The 17,706-nt window shown below is 34.7% G+C and overlaps 1 long non-coding RNA gene across 1 annotated transcript in view; it reads right to left on the bottom strand.

The window, feature by feature from the left end:
* Positions 1–369: 369 nt before the first annotated feature.
* The window catches only part of LOC117796966, a 102,258-nt gene continuing 84,921 nt past the window's right edge, over positions 370–17,706 (bottom strand). Inside the window, exon 4 of the long non-coding RNA XR_004621765.1 lies at positions 370–465. This is a non-coding gene — a long non-coding RNA (uncharacterized LOC117796966). The remainder of the gene's footprint in view (positions 466–17,706) is intronic.

Raw genomic sequence — 17,706 nt, 5'->3', positions numbered from 1 at the left:
TTCTGGAGGATTCTCTTTTCTTAAAACAGATTTGGGAAAACAGAAATATCTTTCCTGCTCTCATCTTCCCGTAGATATTAATTATCATCGCACAGGCTTCACACAAACGCACATATGACTGTCTCTCTAATGGAACTGTTTCTGCTCACATGCAAATTTTCTTGAAATTGCCCTCTCCTAATCTTTGATGGATTTATCAAGAGGACTTGATGCTGCATATTTCACTTCCCACTTTCCTTGTGAGTGACTCCTTTACTTCTGGCTAGAAGGATAACTACATGGGTTAAAGATACAGAAAAATAACAGTGGATCATTAAAAACAAATAATGTGCCTTGGCTGCCATTTTGTCTTTTATCTCTTTATCTTACCTGTACATAAATAATTTCAGAAAGCTGCAGTATTTTTGTCCTTTCATTGCCTCAAACCAGTCATCTTAGTAGAATGTTGATGCTGAGGAGTAGAAACTGCAAAATATGAGGTAGACAATAAAGACTGAGAATTGTTCTGCCTCTAGAATAAAACAGAGTGGTACCAAATTACATGTGATAGCAGAACATAAGTGAATACCATTAGACCTCCATTTGGTCAAGGTCATCAAAGACTGGTGGGGGAACTGACAACACAGAGCACAGATTTTATATCCCAAACCTCATTTTTTAATCAGATTTTAAAAAACTGTAGAGTACCACAGAAATAAATCAAATCCAACACACACAAATAAATCACAACTCATAAAACATGCACAGTAATGAAAAGAAAACAACATTCACTGGGGGAAGAAAAAACAGACAAAAAAAAGATCCAAACAAACCTTTATAAAAGCAGATGATTAGAATTAACATCTCAATTCAAATCACATGAAAACTTGACAATGATGTTTCTTTTATGCCCATTATGTACATTGTCATTGTATTTGGTTATTGTTCCTGTAGCCTGGAAAGATTTCAATCATAGCCAATTGTTACAGCCTCTAAAATGTGAAGAGGTGAATGGAGTAAGAAGAGACTTAAATAATCTCAGTGTTTTCCCAGAGAGCTTTAAGAGTAGATGTGCCCATCAAGAGGTTTAGGATGGCTAGACAAATAGAAGTGGGACAATAACAGCTCTCTGTATTATCTATTACATTTTCTTTTAAAGGATTTTCCTCCTTTCTACCTCTCTTTCTCTCTTATTTTTAATAACCTCTTAGGATTTCATCAGTTAAAATCTATTTTCTTCTTTTCATACACATTGTCTCATAGTTTACTGTTGCAGCATTGATTTATAATCCTAGACTGCTATGACAAAGAACATTAACACATTAGTAAAACACCCTTTCTGGTTTCTAAAAGCATCAGAAAATTTCCTTTTAAATGAACTTAAGAAAAACAATACTGTCTATTAAAAAACCATCCTACCTATTTCTTCTAAGAGACATAATGCTCCAAGATGCAGAGCCACATGTCAACTGAGGTGAATTCCAGCAATCCGAGTCCAAATCTCAGGGACTGAGATAATGAACGATTGGTTCAGCAGGGTCAAGTGCCAGTCCTAACTTAGACTAGAGCAATGATTTTGTCTAGCATGTGCCTGGGCTCAGGGTCCCACCACTGTGTGTCATGTGTGTTTGAGGTTGAAGGAGTTGATACAGAAAGACATGGTTCTGGGTTTCAAAGTTGCTGTTGGCAGAGGAAATCCCCACATGTAACCTGAAAAATATAAGCTTTCTCACTGAAGTCCATCTTACCAAGTATTTAGATGAGCTTTGTTAAACCACTTATTCAGTACTCATTTTATCTATGAAGATAGGAAAAAAAATACATTTATAGTTTAAGTCTCTATTATGTTTAGAAAATAACGGCCAACTTTCACAGAGCTACTCACAGAGTATAGTCTCATTATCTGTTAAATAAAAATAAAATTCTGGGGGCACCGGGTGGGTCAATTAAGCATTCTACTCTTGATTTTGATTCAGGTCATGATCTCAGGGTCATGAGATCAAGCCCCATGTCTGGCTCTGTGCTAAGTGTGGAGCCTGCTTGAGATTCTCTCTCCCTCTCCCTCCCCCTCCCCCTGGTTTGCACACACACTCTCTCTCAAAAAGAAAGAAAAGAAAAGAAAAGAAAAGAAAAGAAAAGAAAAGAAAAGAAAAGAAAAGAAAAGGAAAAAAAGAAAAGAAAAGAAAAGAAAAAAGAAAAGAAAAGAAAAGAAAAAAAGACNGATCAAGCCCCATGTCTGGCTCTGTGCTAAGTGTGGAGCCTGCTTGAGATTCTCTCTCCCTCTCCCTCCCCCACCCCCTGGTTTGCACACACACTCTCTCTCAAAAAGAAAAGAACAGAAAGAAAAGAAAAGAAAAGAAAGAAAAGAAAAGANTTCAGGTCATGATCTCAGGGTCATGAGATCAAGCCCCATGTCTGGCTCTGTGCTAAGTGTGGAGCCTGCTTGAGATTCTCTCTCCCTCTCCCTCCCCCACCCCCTGGTTTGCACACACACTCTCTCTCAAAACAAAAGAAAAGAAAAGAAAAGAAAAGAAAAGAAAAGAAAAGAAAAGGAAAAAAAGAAAAGAAAAGAAAAGAAAAAAGAAAAGAAAAGAAAAGAAAAAAAGACAAGACTAGAACAGAATTCTGGCAGGACAGTCACTGTCTTCTTCCAGTGTGGTAACAAATAAATTCAGAAAAAAGAATCATTAAAAAATGTTCTTCTCAGCATAATACTCTCTAGGTCCATCCATGATGTTGCAAATGGCACAATTTCATCCTTTTTATGGCTGTGTGGTATTCCAGTGTGTGTGTGTGTGTGTGTGTACACCACATCTTCCTTAGACTGAAAAAGATAAATGCCATATGATATCATTTATATATGGACTCTAAAAAAAACCAAATGAGTAAATAAACAAAAAGCTGAATCAGACTTAAAAACATAGAGAATAAACTTAAGGTTGCCAGAGGGGTGGAGTTGAATAAGCAAAATGGGTGAAGGGGAGTGGGAGATAAAGCTTCCAGCTACGGAGTAACTAAGAAGGCGTTAGCATAAGGATGTAGTCAATGATATGGTCATAGCATTGTGTGGTAACAGATGGTAGCTACACTTGTGGTGAGCATAGCATAAGGTATAAACTTGCTGAGCTCCTATGTTGTACAGCTGAAACTAATGTAACATTGAATGCCAACTATACTCAGATAAAAAACTTCTTAAAAAGAACTTATTATGGAGTTAAGTGGAACCCAGAGTCATGATATAAATTCTAGACTCAGGACATATTATTTAGGAGGTTTAATACTATTTGGATTGTATCTCAAAAAATATGGTAAGTTTTTTATCAGAGACTTAGGAAATATATGCAATTTTCAAAAATATGTGTGATTTCTGACTCTCTCTTAAAATGCTGAAAGAGAAATATTCCTACTCTTACAATAAAAAGTTTAATAATCTGAAAAATTGAAACTCCTACCAAAACCACGAGAAAGCTGGGTTGTAAGCAAACAATTGACTTGAAACCCAAGGAAAGAGGGAAGTGTTCAGGAGAAGATGGGAAGTAAACACTTGTTTGGCTGTGGTACATGCACACCATGTAAGCTACTATTGGAAAAGTATCAAGAGCAAGGAGACAGGTCTTCTCTGAGGGACAGGTACAGAGGGAATACCTAAAGTCAAGGGAGGAAACACTGAAAACAAAACAAAACCTCTGGCCAACCAACCTACATTTACATGCAAGTTTACACTAGAGGAATGTGAAAACTGGGGTGCACCAGGATAACTACAGCAAACCCAAAACTAACTCAAATCTTAACTAGATTAACTCACTGTTTACAATAAAGCCCTGAAAAAAAATAAAAAATAAATTAAAAATTAAAAGATATGCCCTTTTCTAGCCATAAAAACTAATTATCTCAGTTTCTATTATCTTAAAACAAATGTTCAGCTTTCTACCAAATATTAGAAGACATACAAAGAATCAAGGGAAAACACACACACACATACACCTACATACAATGTCAAGAGATAAAGCAATACACACAACCAGACTCAGATATGATCCCAATATTTGAACTGCTGGACAAGGAATTTAAAATATCTATGATTAATATGTTAAAAGATCTAAAAAATATAAGATACAATGGAATTAAATTAACTGAGATGGAACTCATAGTAACAAAGATGAAATGCCATCAGTAGACTCATTAGTAGGTTTCATGAAGCCAAGGAAATAATGAATTTGAAAATATGTCAATAGAAATTTTTTTAAAAAGGAAAAAAAAACAGAGCACAATAAGTAAGTACTGTGGGACAATATACAATGTTCTAACACACTTGTTAATAGAATTGCAAAAGAAGAGATAGAATAGGGTAGACAAAATTATTTGAAGAGATGACAGTTGAGAATTTTCCAAAATAATCAAGAAACTAACCTGTTTCCAGACCTCGGAACACCAAGCAAATAATTATCAACACACACCCACACACATGCACACACACCCCAACATAATATCAAAGTAGATTTAAGAACAAGAAATATTACTATGAATAAAGAATAATATTACATAATGATAAAAGGTTCAACTTGCCAAAAAGGTGTAACCATTTTAAAAATGTATACATCTAACATCAGAACTTTAAAATACATAGAGCAAAAATTTCTAAAACTGGAAAAAAGGAGGAGAAAAAGCCACAATTATTGTCGAAGACTTCAACATCCTCAGTAATCAGCAAATACACAGAAAACCAATTAGGATATAGAGGAACTGATATATTAACCAATTTAGCTTTTGGGCTCTCCCTGTTTGTTTGGGTTTTTTTTCAACCTTAGTAAATATGAAACAACGATAATCCTGAATATTACGCTTGCCCTACTTACAGTCTTGTGGGTCATTGACACTGCCCTAGGTACCCATATTCCAGTCAGAAAATACATATCATTAATACTAACCAGGAAATATCCAAAATCCCCTCTAAAAACATGCAATGAACTGCCAATCCTTTGGATGCCTTCAGTGAGGGACAAAGCTTCCTGGTGACCTCGGTTGCTGCTAATTGCCTAGCCTGAGCCTATCTACTGGCCAGCCTGCTTCCTTAAAGGTACCTCTGGCTACATGTGGATAGGCAATACGGGAAAAAATGATCAAATAACCCAAAAAATAAAACGACAAGGTAAGTTTGTTAATCATACCACTCACTTTTGTGAGTAAATACTCCGGACACCTGCCAACACTTTTTTCTGGCTCTCAACAACTGCCTAAAACATTTGGATACACATGTCTATCCAAGGTCTCCTCACTGTCATTGTAGTTTGCCACATCAGCATATGGATTCTAAAATTATGCCTAAACAAATTCAAATTCAATCGAATAAGACATGGCACATTTCCATCATCAATCAAACATTGGGGTGAATTGTAATAAGAGGTCTGACTACTGACTAAATTTTTGACCTTTGACCACTGACAGCTATCAAGCCATATACCTTCCCTTCCCCCTTTGCCCCATATATGGGGAAGATAATACCGGAAAAAAAAAAAAAAGAAGAAGAAGCAGCAGCCCATTAGTCCTCTTGGTACCCATAGAAAGTTCAAAGCACACAAGCCTGGGACAGGAAGAAACCCTCACCCCAGAACCACCTCTTAGCTAGAGCCAAAACCAAGCCATCATTCCACAAATCCTCTTATGCTCTTGCCATTATGAAGTAGATCGCACCTGACAACACTTCCATGAATTCCTTTTGTGAGTAATAAATTTTCTTCCAAATTCTTTTGCTGTGTGTGGCATCATCAGCCTCAACATCCAGCCTGCGAATTGGGAAGGAGTCTCTCTTGCCTCTGTGTGGTGGCTATCATGGAATTAAACTAGAAATAAATTACAGAAAGATATCTAGAAAATCTCTAAATACTTAAAAAATAAACACCATATTTCTCAATAATCAATGTTTCAAAAGTCACAAGGGAAGTTAGAAAATATTTTTAATTGAATGAAAATGAAAAGACAACATCAAAAATTTGATGATATAGCAGTGCCAGGGTGGTGCAGTAGGTTAAGTATCTGACTCTTGGTTTTGGCTCAGGTCATGATCTCAGGGTTGTGAGATCAAGCCCCACTTAGGGCTCTGCACTCAGTGTGGAGTCTGTTGGAGACTCTCTTCCTCTACCCCTCCCCTCCACTCTCTCTCTCTCAAATAAAAAAATCTTTAAAAATGTTTGATGATATATATAGCTAAAGCGGTTCTTAGAGGGAAGTTTATAGCATTTAAAACTTAAAGTAAAAAAGAGAAAATATCTCAAAGGAATGATCTAAGTAAGCTTCCTCCTTGGGAAAAAAAAAACAAAACTAAATATAGAAGGACAAATTACCAAAAGCAAAGAGAAGGAAAGATAATAAAAATAAGAGTAGAAATCAATGAAATTGAGAACAGAAAAAAGAGAAGCCATCAAACAAAAGGTTGGGTGCTTTGAAAAGTTCAATAAAGTTGATACATTTCTCACTAGACTGCCCAAGAAAAAAGGAGAGAGAAAATACAAATTACAAATATCAGGAATAAATGAAGAGACATCACTATAGACCCTAGAGATACTTAAAGGACAAAGAAATACTATCAGCAATCTAGGGCCATAAATTCAACAACCTAAATGAAATGAACAAATTTTTTAAAAGACCAAACTACTGAATCTCACTCAAGGAGAAAGTCACATGATACACAACAATCTATACTATTATTGTGGAGATTTCAGTAAAAGGACAGTGCTCAATTACATGAGAAAGAAATCTCTTATTCATAGAAGTTTTCACGTGTCTGCCATTATTTTTAAGTAGGTGGTTATTCTTCTAAATATGACTATCAAGTCAGAATGGTAACATTAGGAAGCCCACAGTGTCTTCTATTCAATAAAAATGTTGTACCCCTTTTTAATTTTTCTAAATCCCATAAAGGTAAGAAGTTTTGGGATATTAATTATTGCTATAACCTATGCATACCTTTCTATCTTGAATATTCTGACTTCATTTGGTTTCCAAATCTGATTTTTCAAAATTAATTTAATACTTTTTAAAAACTAGAAGCCCATTGAATATTTTTGTCATAGAAGTTTGAAAAACTCCACCCAGATATGTCTAGGTATGGATTTATCTTGCATTTTGTTTGCCTGAAAAATGAAAAAAAAAATTCTTAATGATCCCAGTGATGTCTTTCATTTGATGAAAAAAAATTTTATTTTATATATAAAATATAAAGTATATTTTATAATTTATACATATTTCAATACGGCTGAAGCTTCAGTTCTGGCAGTTTATTTTTACCTATGAAAACTGTCATTAGTCATTGGATGTTGTTCTGCCTTGTTTCTGGGATAATAAGCTTTTTATCTCTAGCCAAAAATGAGTAATGATGAATGAGAAATTTTCTGCAGCACATATTCTGCTATTCACTGATTCTAATGCATTTTAAAATCCCATGTTATGCATCCTGAGTAATTTGTAGTAAGTTCTCACTAAGGATTCTTCCTTCTATAGAAACAATTTGAAATCTTGGGAATATAGTGTGTGTAAAATATTTGTTTAATAAGTTCACAAATGGATCAAGGGAAATATCACCATGGGTGACCTTGGTAGATCTTTTCCTTTGCTTTTGTTTTTTGTTTTGTTTTTTAATTTTTATTTTTAAATCCAGAAAATTTCTTCAGGAGCTATTAGGATTACTTACTATTTAAATGATAGGCTATTATATAGTTATCTTTTAAATTAATTCTGGGTTTTGGTATTTTGCATTGAAAGTTATCTTGATACAGAGACCTAAGACATATTCTAAACAGGTCATGAAGTCTAATTAACCTTTTATCACATTCAACTACTTTAAGTTACATGAACTTGACTCTGTCCTCTAAATATAACAATACAATTTTGGCATCTCATTAATAAACATGACAGCATTTATTAACACTGCCATGTAACTAAAGTAAAACTTCATCAGTTCAAATCTCAAGGAACCAGAAGTAATCAAGCTAGAACTAAACAGGAACAAATTATCTGACATCATATTTTAGTGGCAGGAGAGCTGAGAAGCTAAACAACTTGCTGTTTCTGTCAAACAATCTTGATTACTTGTCAGTGTGGAAGAAGTCAGTAGAGTATGGAATGAAAGGTTAATTTACTTGCACTCACATAACCTCTCCCTCTCTTCTTATTGACAAATAACCAAGGTCATTAATTGAAGTTTGCAAATCAATTTCTATTAATTCATGGCTCAGAGAATCTTGTACTTTGAATTACAAATATAATGGTATTTGAGGTTTTCTCTGCCAAAACATTCTATACTAAGTTATTTACTATTATTTTTATTTGGCAACAACTTTATTAGGTGTTTATGGACAAAAAAGTATACATTTTTGTTAGTCATTACTCAGAATTCTAAAATAAACTTTTACTCATTTGCTCTTCATTTATTCATTCATAAAATTCCTTCCTTCCTTCCTTCCTTCCTTCCTTCCTTCCTTCCTTCCTTCCTTCTTTCCTTCCTACCTTCTTTCCCTCCTTCCTGCTTTCCTCCCTCCCTCCCTTTATATGTAAGACATATTAAAACATTTTTAGATGCAATATAAGACATATACTACCCTTTTTCTTTGATTTGTAATAATGTAGCATCACTTGAGAAGCTAACACATGATTTCATCAAATGTATCTGGTGGGCATTAACAGTGAGTGTTTAGGCAATAGTAATTAAAGAAAAGCAGTTAGCATTTATTTAATACACTGTGTACACATTATTACCTTCACATCTTACAACCCTTTAAAGAAGGTACTTTTAGCTTTACATTATAGGAATATAAAGCTCACAGAAAGATCACAATGCTAGTGTTAAATGCCAGAATTTTCACCCAGTTCCTTCTGAATCCACAGTCAGAGCTCTTAATACCATACACCACTTCTATTTATAGGAACAAAACGAAAAGGAATGACAGAAATCCTTTCTCCAACTATTGGAGATATCAATTTATTGTTTCTCATATTCTATGCACTGATTGAATTATGAAACAAAAACTCTTTCCTTACTTGCTTCCTTCCTTCTTATATAACCATGTCTTATTTTCCGTATTCTGATGGTTTGGTCTGGGGCCTTGAGGACCCTGGAGGGAGTCAGCTGATCCCAGGGTTAAGCAATTCCTAGAGACAGTAAACAACCCATCCAGAGCATGCCTTTCAAATGCAAACTAGCCAATCCAGTGCCTGTACCCCCAACAGAGTCTTTTATCAGGCTATCTATATTTGCAGGTCTACTATCCACTTTCCCTTATCATCCCAGACAACTCTGAACAGTCTTTATGCCCCAGAAATGGACACTAAAATTATTCAGACTAGTCAATCCTAAATCTGTTTACCCTGCCACCTGGCTCTGCCTCCTGACCTACCCAGTGCTTCCCTGTGTGGCTCTCCAGTGGTGTGGCGTGCCTCCTCCTCCTGGGAGTAACAAACTTGCTTTTCAATGGCAGCAGTCTTACTTGTTGGCCTTACCATACATGGATAATAATAATAAAACCTATTAATACTCATTCTTTCTTTAATTTTTCTTTCTTTGTTCTCTCTCTCCTTCCCTCTTTCTCTTTCCTATGTAGAAACCAGTAGCTATTTAAATGAACTACTATCAAATTAGCCAAGTGTTGTACTATCTTGGCTGGACTATATGAAATGAATTTTAGTAAAATGAGTACTATGAATTTTCAATGGACATATGTTCTTTCATATTTAATAATCTTGAGTGTGAAGAAATACTTCTAAAATCTGCCTTGAGCTATCTAAACTTTAGATGAGTGGGTCAGTCTTTAAATATCAGTTATATTTTTAGAAATAAGGGAAAATTATTCACTAGAGCCCTTAAACAACAGCATATGTTCTTTCCTTCCTATTAACTATAGACAAATACCAAGTTTAAATGTAAACTTTGTTTGGCTGCTAAGACAAAATATGGGTACAAATTTTTGAAATGGTGCCAACCTCACTCTACCCTCAATTTAAAAAATATAATGAAAAAAATGTGCTGAAACCAAAGAACCAAATGAATTGACTTTAAAATCCTTTTCTCAGCACCTTAAGAAAAGCCATCTTTAATTAAATTTTTTTTGTGCCAATTACAGAGAATGCTTGTGAACTTTATTTTATTTGGATAGCATATTTTTTTAAATGTATGTTTTGGATTTTTCGTGTTTATTTTTTTGTTTTGTTTTGTGGAATTCTGTTTTCACTTAAGTTTTAGCCCAATTCTGGGTTTCGTTGTTGACTTTAAGCTTTCTAAGTTGTCCTCAATTATATACTATTACTTATTTTTCAATTTCCTCTGTGCTTGTATTCACTTACCCACCCCTTCGTTTTCTTGTGGAGCTGATACTCTCTCAAACCCACTCGTTTTCTCTTTTATTCATTTATCAAAACTTTTCTGGGCACTCATCATCTGCCAGTAATAATGTGAGGCCCCTGGGGACATAAGGATGACAAAGGATGTTCTGGAGGAGATGAAAGGAAGAATAAAAAGTCAATAATTATTTAAGGAAAAAGATGAAAATTGTTGTAATGAAAGTAAGTAGTAAATATGTGAGATCAATGACCTCAGGAATGGGATAAGGGAGGTTTTCATGGAGGTGCTGCTGATAGAGGGAAGTGTTATAGAACAAAAAGACGTTTTCCAAGGAGACAAGGAGGGGGAAGAGCATCTGTGACAAAGTCACCAGAATTCTCCAATGCAGCAGTTTATTTTGAAAGGTGCAAAGTAACGGTGGTGGAACATAAGTGCAGAGAGGCTGGAATGTTGGTAATACTAAATTTACCCACTTCCCACATCTATATTTCAACTTTCTCTGACCTGTCCCAACCTCTAAAACTTTGCCTCTGTGGACTATTTCTCCAGACTCCTTTTCCATTTTGGTTTCTATTTGGGTTAAGCCAAGAGTTGGAATTGGCAGGAGACAGGAGTGTGGAAGGGGAGAGTAGAGGGGCATCATTTCCTCACTCCCTCCCTAATTCAGTGCAGACATTCTGGCAAAAGCTATATCCCCCTCATGATGGTACTTTCCCCCTTGGTGATCCATTTTCACTGGGTTCTAGTAATTTCCTTCCTCCTTTGTCTCTTTGATCCTAGTGATGGCAATTGACTTCCCATTACTCCTACTTCCAAATTTAATTACGAACGGCCCTTAGAATACCAATTATTTTTTTAAATCTTGTTTTAACCAATTCAACATAATGTTGGCTTTCAGTATATTTGTAAAAATAAATAAACACAAAAACAGGAAAATTAATGGTGGGAGATAAGCGAAAGTAAGTTTTTTAAATCCCTGAATTTCACACATGGTTTCTGAATATGGGGGTCAACTCTGGCTATGAGTAAAGGCAAAAAGGAAGGTTTGCTTGTTGTTGTTGTTGTTGTTGTTGTTGTTGTTGTTGTTTTTTAAATCAGAACTCAGTACAAAGTCTAGTAGAATCATTCAGAGATACAGATGGTTGGGTCTCCAGGTGGAGGACATTGTCAACACAGAAACAAAGACATCAAGACTCTATAGGCAGGGGCTTTCTGAGAGAAAGTGTTCTAGCTGTGTCTTTTTTTCTTCCTTATTTGACCTTGGGATAATAACTACCTAACCTGTTCATATAGAATGTCAAGAAACAGCAAAGCCAACCAGAATTATTTGAAAACAAGATTCACTTAAGAAGAATATTGAAGACTAGCTGGGATAAAAAAATATAACAATGACCAGACTGTTAGTGCCCCATTATCTTCTCAAACTTCATTCCATAAATTCCATTTCCTGGAGGAAAATATAGGTGGGTCATAGGGTGAGTAAAATGAACACGGTAAAGCAAGCAGCCAAGATTACAAACATCATAAACTATACTCCCCGAGACGGACCCTCAAATTTGTTCCTTAAACTCATCTATAAGAATATATGAGGATCCTGGGCTTTTGCCTGGCCCCAAATATGTAAACACCAGCCAAGGTAATCATAACTGATAATAACTGATAATGACTGAAAATAAAAATAAAAGTAACTGATGAAATGAAAAATCCCAAGGGTATTTGAGCCTCTGTGTATGCATTGTGTATATCTGTAAAATAAACATCTATGAGACCCAAGCATTATGAAAGAGAAACAACGAACTGAGTAATCTATACCAGAGAACACAGAATTAATGGACCAGACAGAATAATAACATAACTTAAGTATAATTGCCTTTACAGAGATAAAAAGGGTGGAAATATAAAACAAAATGAGTTGTAATTATAAAACTACAAAAAGCAATTGTAATTTAAAAAGAAAAAAAAAAAGAACCAAGTAGAACTACCAGATGTGAAAAATGTGTGTAATTGTTGAAATAAAGAACTCTGTGGAGGTATTGAATAGAAAAATGTTTCCAGTGAGGAAATGCACTATTGACTGATACATCATGTCAAAAAATTCTTCCAAACACAGATGGAAATAATGAATGAAAGAGGAAAAGAAAGATAGGAATAAAGTACGTGGCTTTATACCTATTTTAAAAACCTGCCAGAGGAGCAGAAGAAGGGAATATAATTTTTCAAACCTAAAAATAATTGAAAAATGATGTCAGATAATTTTTCAGAATTAAAGTCTTAAGATCTCCAATTGAAAGAGTTTACAAAATACGCAACAGGATAGGTTAAAACACACACACACACACACACACACACAGTTTAGTAAAATTTTTAAAATATCAAATACAAGTTGAAAACTCTGAAAGCATCCAGGGAGCAAAAATGTTGTATGGACCAAAAGAATATAGTAAACGAAAAAGGCATAGAAAATGCCTTTTTTGCATACTGCTGACAATAAATAAAAAAGAACTTTGATCTACCTGAAATTTCATACCTAGCTGCACTATCATTTAAAAGAAAAAGTGAAATAAGTATATATCGTCAACATATGAATAATCAGCCAAAACTGAAATGAAGAACAGTTCTCCACTTTCAAGCACTTTTGGAAGAACAGCACCCAAAAAAGTTGACACGAATCTTGGAGATTACTTACAGAAAGTCAGGTTGAGAAAACACCTCAGTAGACATATGATTCCATAAATCAGCAATAACTAAAAATAAGGTAAAATAGTATATCCACGAAAATTCAAAACTAAAACTCCAATGAGAGGAAAAGACTGGAGGGAAATGAAAGGAGGCCAAGGTATTATCGGTTTGAAAGCAAGGCATATATTCTAAGAACTTTTAGAAACTGAGGGGAAAAAGTAAACAAGGTGAGTCTTGTTATGGGAGGAGTAACTACTAGTTGAACAGAAATGGAACATAGTTGTCAGATCAGTGGAAGGGCAGTCAGTGCAGGCAAAGTGAGGAGAAGTAAAAACTTACATTAAATAGAATGTATGATATAAGATAGCAGAAATAAGCTCTAATATAAAAGTAATGACATTTTAACTCAAATAAATAAAGATTTCCCATTAGATAAAAACCAAAATTCAGGAATAGGTTGTCGACAAGAGAGAAATTTAAATCAAAGAAAGATGGAAAAAGATAAACAAGACATAATAAGTTCAAATAAAACAAGAACAGAATTTGACATTGACAGAATGTGCATTGAAGCAGAAAAACAACAAAACCATTATAAAGAATAAAAAACAGAAAAGTTTTATAATAATATTTCATATACACTTACCCACATACACAATTCCAGAGAGAGAGAGTGAGAGAATGACTTTACACTTTAGAGAAAATACATGTCGTTTTCTAGCATCCGTGTTACATTCACAAAAGTCACTCATAGAATAATTCTCGGAAAAGGTATCAAAATAAATTCCAAATATTCAACATCCAACAATGTTCTTTTTTATAATGCTATGAAATTATAAATTGATAACAAAAGTGTAACAACAAAAACCCATGTATAGAGAAACCAAAATGTATATTAAATAGCCCTTGCCTTAAAAGAAAACTCATCATGATCCATGTGGGTGTGGTTAAAGCACTTCTTGAAAAGATACTGTGATACTGTGGTTTATAGTAAGAAATACATATTTCTGGCACAGAGCTCCTAAAACACTTGGCATTTCTTAAGTGTTGAGAGCAACAAAAACATCCTTTGTTTTGCTAATGAGACCACTTGTGGGTCACACCTGAGGATGGAGGCTGATTGCCAGGAAAATCAGCAGTGTGATTAGGCTGGAACTTTTGGTCCCACTCCCTGACCTCCAGAGAGAGAAGGGATGAAGGTTGAATCCATCACCAATGGCCAGTGGTTTAATCTACCATGCCTATGTAATGAAGCCCTCATAAAAAACCAAAAAGATGTGGTTCAAATTGAAAAGTAACATGACCTGTGCACCTGAGTTACAATAATAACAATTTTTTTAAATGATAAATATCTGCACCCTTGGACAATATAGTAAACTTTTACATATACTTCAAAATCCCTAGTTTCATTGCTAAACACCTCCTGAATGTTCTTTAGAGGACAGCATCCGCAGAGGTTGTGCAGCTCCACCTATGTGACCCTGCCTTCTTCAGAACATCCCACTTAGGGGGGTGAGGGAGCCCCAGAGTCCACTCGAGGCAGTGCTGCCACTAGCACTGAGGCAAGAAAGGCTCATCTGGAGCCCAACCAACCTTCATCCCCACCTCACCAAAGGTCTCCCTGTTCCCCTTGTGCTCCAGGTTTAGCCATTAGGATTAGAAGTTTGTCTTTTGTTTCTCTGAAATGTTTTATGATACTACTATATTGATTTTTGATTATTTTTATTTGAAGCTGGACCTACAGTTGAGAGTCATGACTTAGAGGAAGCCAAATTTTGATCCAAAAGAATTTATGAAATTAAAAAAAAAATTGAGTCTTACCAACATTGCCTGCTGGGAAACACAAGCTTTGCCTAGCAAATCGACTTTTAAAATAACCTTTTTCTTTTTCCTACAGATTTATTTATTTTTTCTTAGACAGAGCATGAGCTGAAGGAGGGGCAGAGGGAGAGGAGAATCTCAAGCAGATTTCCCGCTGACCGAGGAGGCCTATCTGGGGCTGGATCTCAAGTCCCCGAGATCATGACCTGAGCCAAAATTGAGTCCTATGCTTAACTGACTGAGCCACCCAGGCACCCCCCAAAATAACCTCTTCTGTAACATTTGTGTAGCTTCTAATGCAGATAAAAAAGAAAAAAGTATACCTATTCTCTCATATTTTATAAAACTTCATGGGGATATATTTAGAGAGTACTTCATGTAGTAAAAGTAGTTAACTTAGGAAAGCTTACTAATGTATAACGATATAACTATCATACATAGATTTCATTGAGTACAAGAAGAAAGAATTATGAAGGTTTATTCTGTCATAGTATTGATATTCTGGCTTATGGGAAAATACTACATACAAGAATGATACTTACTAATATTATGCAATATTAGAATTTGGCATTAAGATTAAAAATGATTAAAAATTTTTAAAGTTGAAATGTATTCTCAGGACCATGGTTCCAAAACCTAACTTTATATATGATTCAATGGAGGTCTTTTTAAAAAATATTTTTCCTAGACCCTAGCCAGACCAAACTATTGAGATAGAATATATAAAATATTTATAAAGGTATCTCTTTAGCAATATTTTATTATGAAAATTATCAAACAAAAAGAAAAGCAGAAAAAATTTACAGTGAATACCCATCACCTAGATTTCACAATTAACATTTCAGTATACTTGCTTATCATTCATCTATCCCTCAGACATCCATCTTATTTTTTTATGCATTTCAAAGTAAGTTTCAGTCATTGACATACAACTTCCTAATTACTTCGGCATGCATGTCATTAACTAGAGTTCGATATTTATCTCTCTTTTTCATCTTTTCAGTTAAATTTAATATACAGAGCAATGTGCAAATCTTCAATGCACAACTCAGTGAGTTTTGATAAAGGCAACCTTATGTACTGCTTTGCGCCAGACATGTTGGTGGTTTACCAGTCAATGTTCTGTTGCAACAGTCTGCCGTACAGACCCATTTCAGGCACAGAAACAAAAATCACCTATAGCTTAAGGAATGCTACAGAATGACTCTGTCAAAACGTGTGTTCACTAACCACAAAGAAATGACTGCTTTTAAGGCAGATCACAAATGTAACTTCAGTCTGTCCCAAAATCCCCCATGGGGAATTTCCCATTCTATGCAATTACAAATAGACATATGCAGAATAATCCCATAGATAAATATATAGATGCATTGTACCACTCATTGAATTATTTTGCTCTGCCATCTAATTTGGTTTACTTAAATTAATCCATTACTCCCTGAGTTCTTGGAGATTACAAAGCACAGTGCATTGTCCATACTAGGCCCTTAATACATGAGGGCTGACTTATTTGAACCTGAAATTTTGGAATGGGGACCTATTTCTATAGTTCAGAGGGTCTTTCAACATCCTTAGTAGATGTTTGATTCTACCAGATATTACAGTGCTTGCCTCTTGAATAATTCAATTAGAATGTTTTCTTTACAATGAATAAGATGTTTCTTGTTGTTCAAACATTATACAATAAATAGCAATTGCAGTTAGAGGAGGGAATGAATTTTAAAGTTTTAGTAATTTTGCTGGAGAACCTTTACTCTCTTACAGTAGGTTGACCATCTATAAACTATTGTTTATGGCAGTGTTTACATTTTACCTCTAGATGAAAACTTCCAAGGAGCCCCAAACAGAGGCATGAGAAATTTAGCTGTCATCTAAAAGGTGCTCACCAGCCTAGGCCTCCTGTTTCCAACGTCCTGCCCTTTGCTCCTGACCTGGGGAGCTAATAGAGCAACTGTTGTGTACAATACTGTAATGAGTCACTTTTCTCTTTACAGCTATGTAACCCCCAGTGGCTATAAGTGGATTTGCCAACATTGCATGTGTGGAGAAGCAAACATACCTCCTTGAGTACAGAAATTTGGTGATTATGCCGTGTTGCACCACACAGCATAGCTCATCTGTGGATAAACAGAGGCTTTCATTCAACAGAGCTATCCACCTGGCAACTTTCAAAAATACCATATTTGTGTTAAGAAGAAAATGTCCTAAAAAAGAAATTTGAGTAAAATGTATTTGTTCAAATTTAAGAGTAGATAAACAGGCTTGATCATAATCAACTGAATTATTTGGATATATCTTCAATATGAATGATGATAAAACGATCTATTGCATTTTGCTGTAAATGAACAATAAAACAATTAAAGTGTTTATTTGTTAAAACGATATAGATGAGAAATCTATATATCTGTTATATTCCATTTTTTAGTTTGGCTCAATGTTTCCATCAAATTATATAACATTTCATATTCTAACTTTTTAAATATTCATCTCTGGCAAAGAAAAAAAGGAAAGCCTGGTAAACATTCCTTTTTAGAAGGTTGCACTGAGCAAAATGTTCCAAAATAAGCTATAAATGAATTAGCTCAAGGGTGGAAAATTCAATTTAAATAATAAACTAGAAACATATCAGAAATTAGATTCTTATGTTTTAGGGTAGCTCTAAAAACTTATTTCTGCCCAAGCCTGTTAATTCTGCCAATGTTATTCAATCATATTTAAGTTAAACTGCAAATTAGTTACTGAATATATATTTGATTTACATGAATTCCATATTTGTCAATTCTCTGATAAAATTAATAGCGAACATGTTTTATTGATAACCATGCTAGTAGATGAATCAGTGTAACCACTTTAATAGCTTAACCTCTATTTAAGACTACTATAATCAATCCTTGACAGAG

The sequence above is a fragment of the Ailuropoda melanoleuca genome, chromosome 17, assembly GCF_002007445.2.
Source record: "Ailuropoda melanoleuca isolate Jingjing chromosome 17, ASM200744v2, whole genome shotgun sequence".
Taxonomy (NCBI): domain Eukaryota; kingdom Metazoa; phylum Chordata; class Mammalia; order Carnivora; family Ursidae; genus Ailuropoda; species Ailuropoda melanoleuca.
The sequence above is the reverse complement of the archived record's forward strand: the minus strand, read 5'-3'. Positions and strand labels throughout refer to the sequence as shown.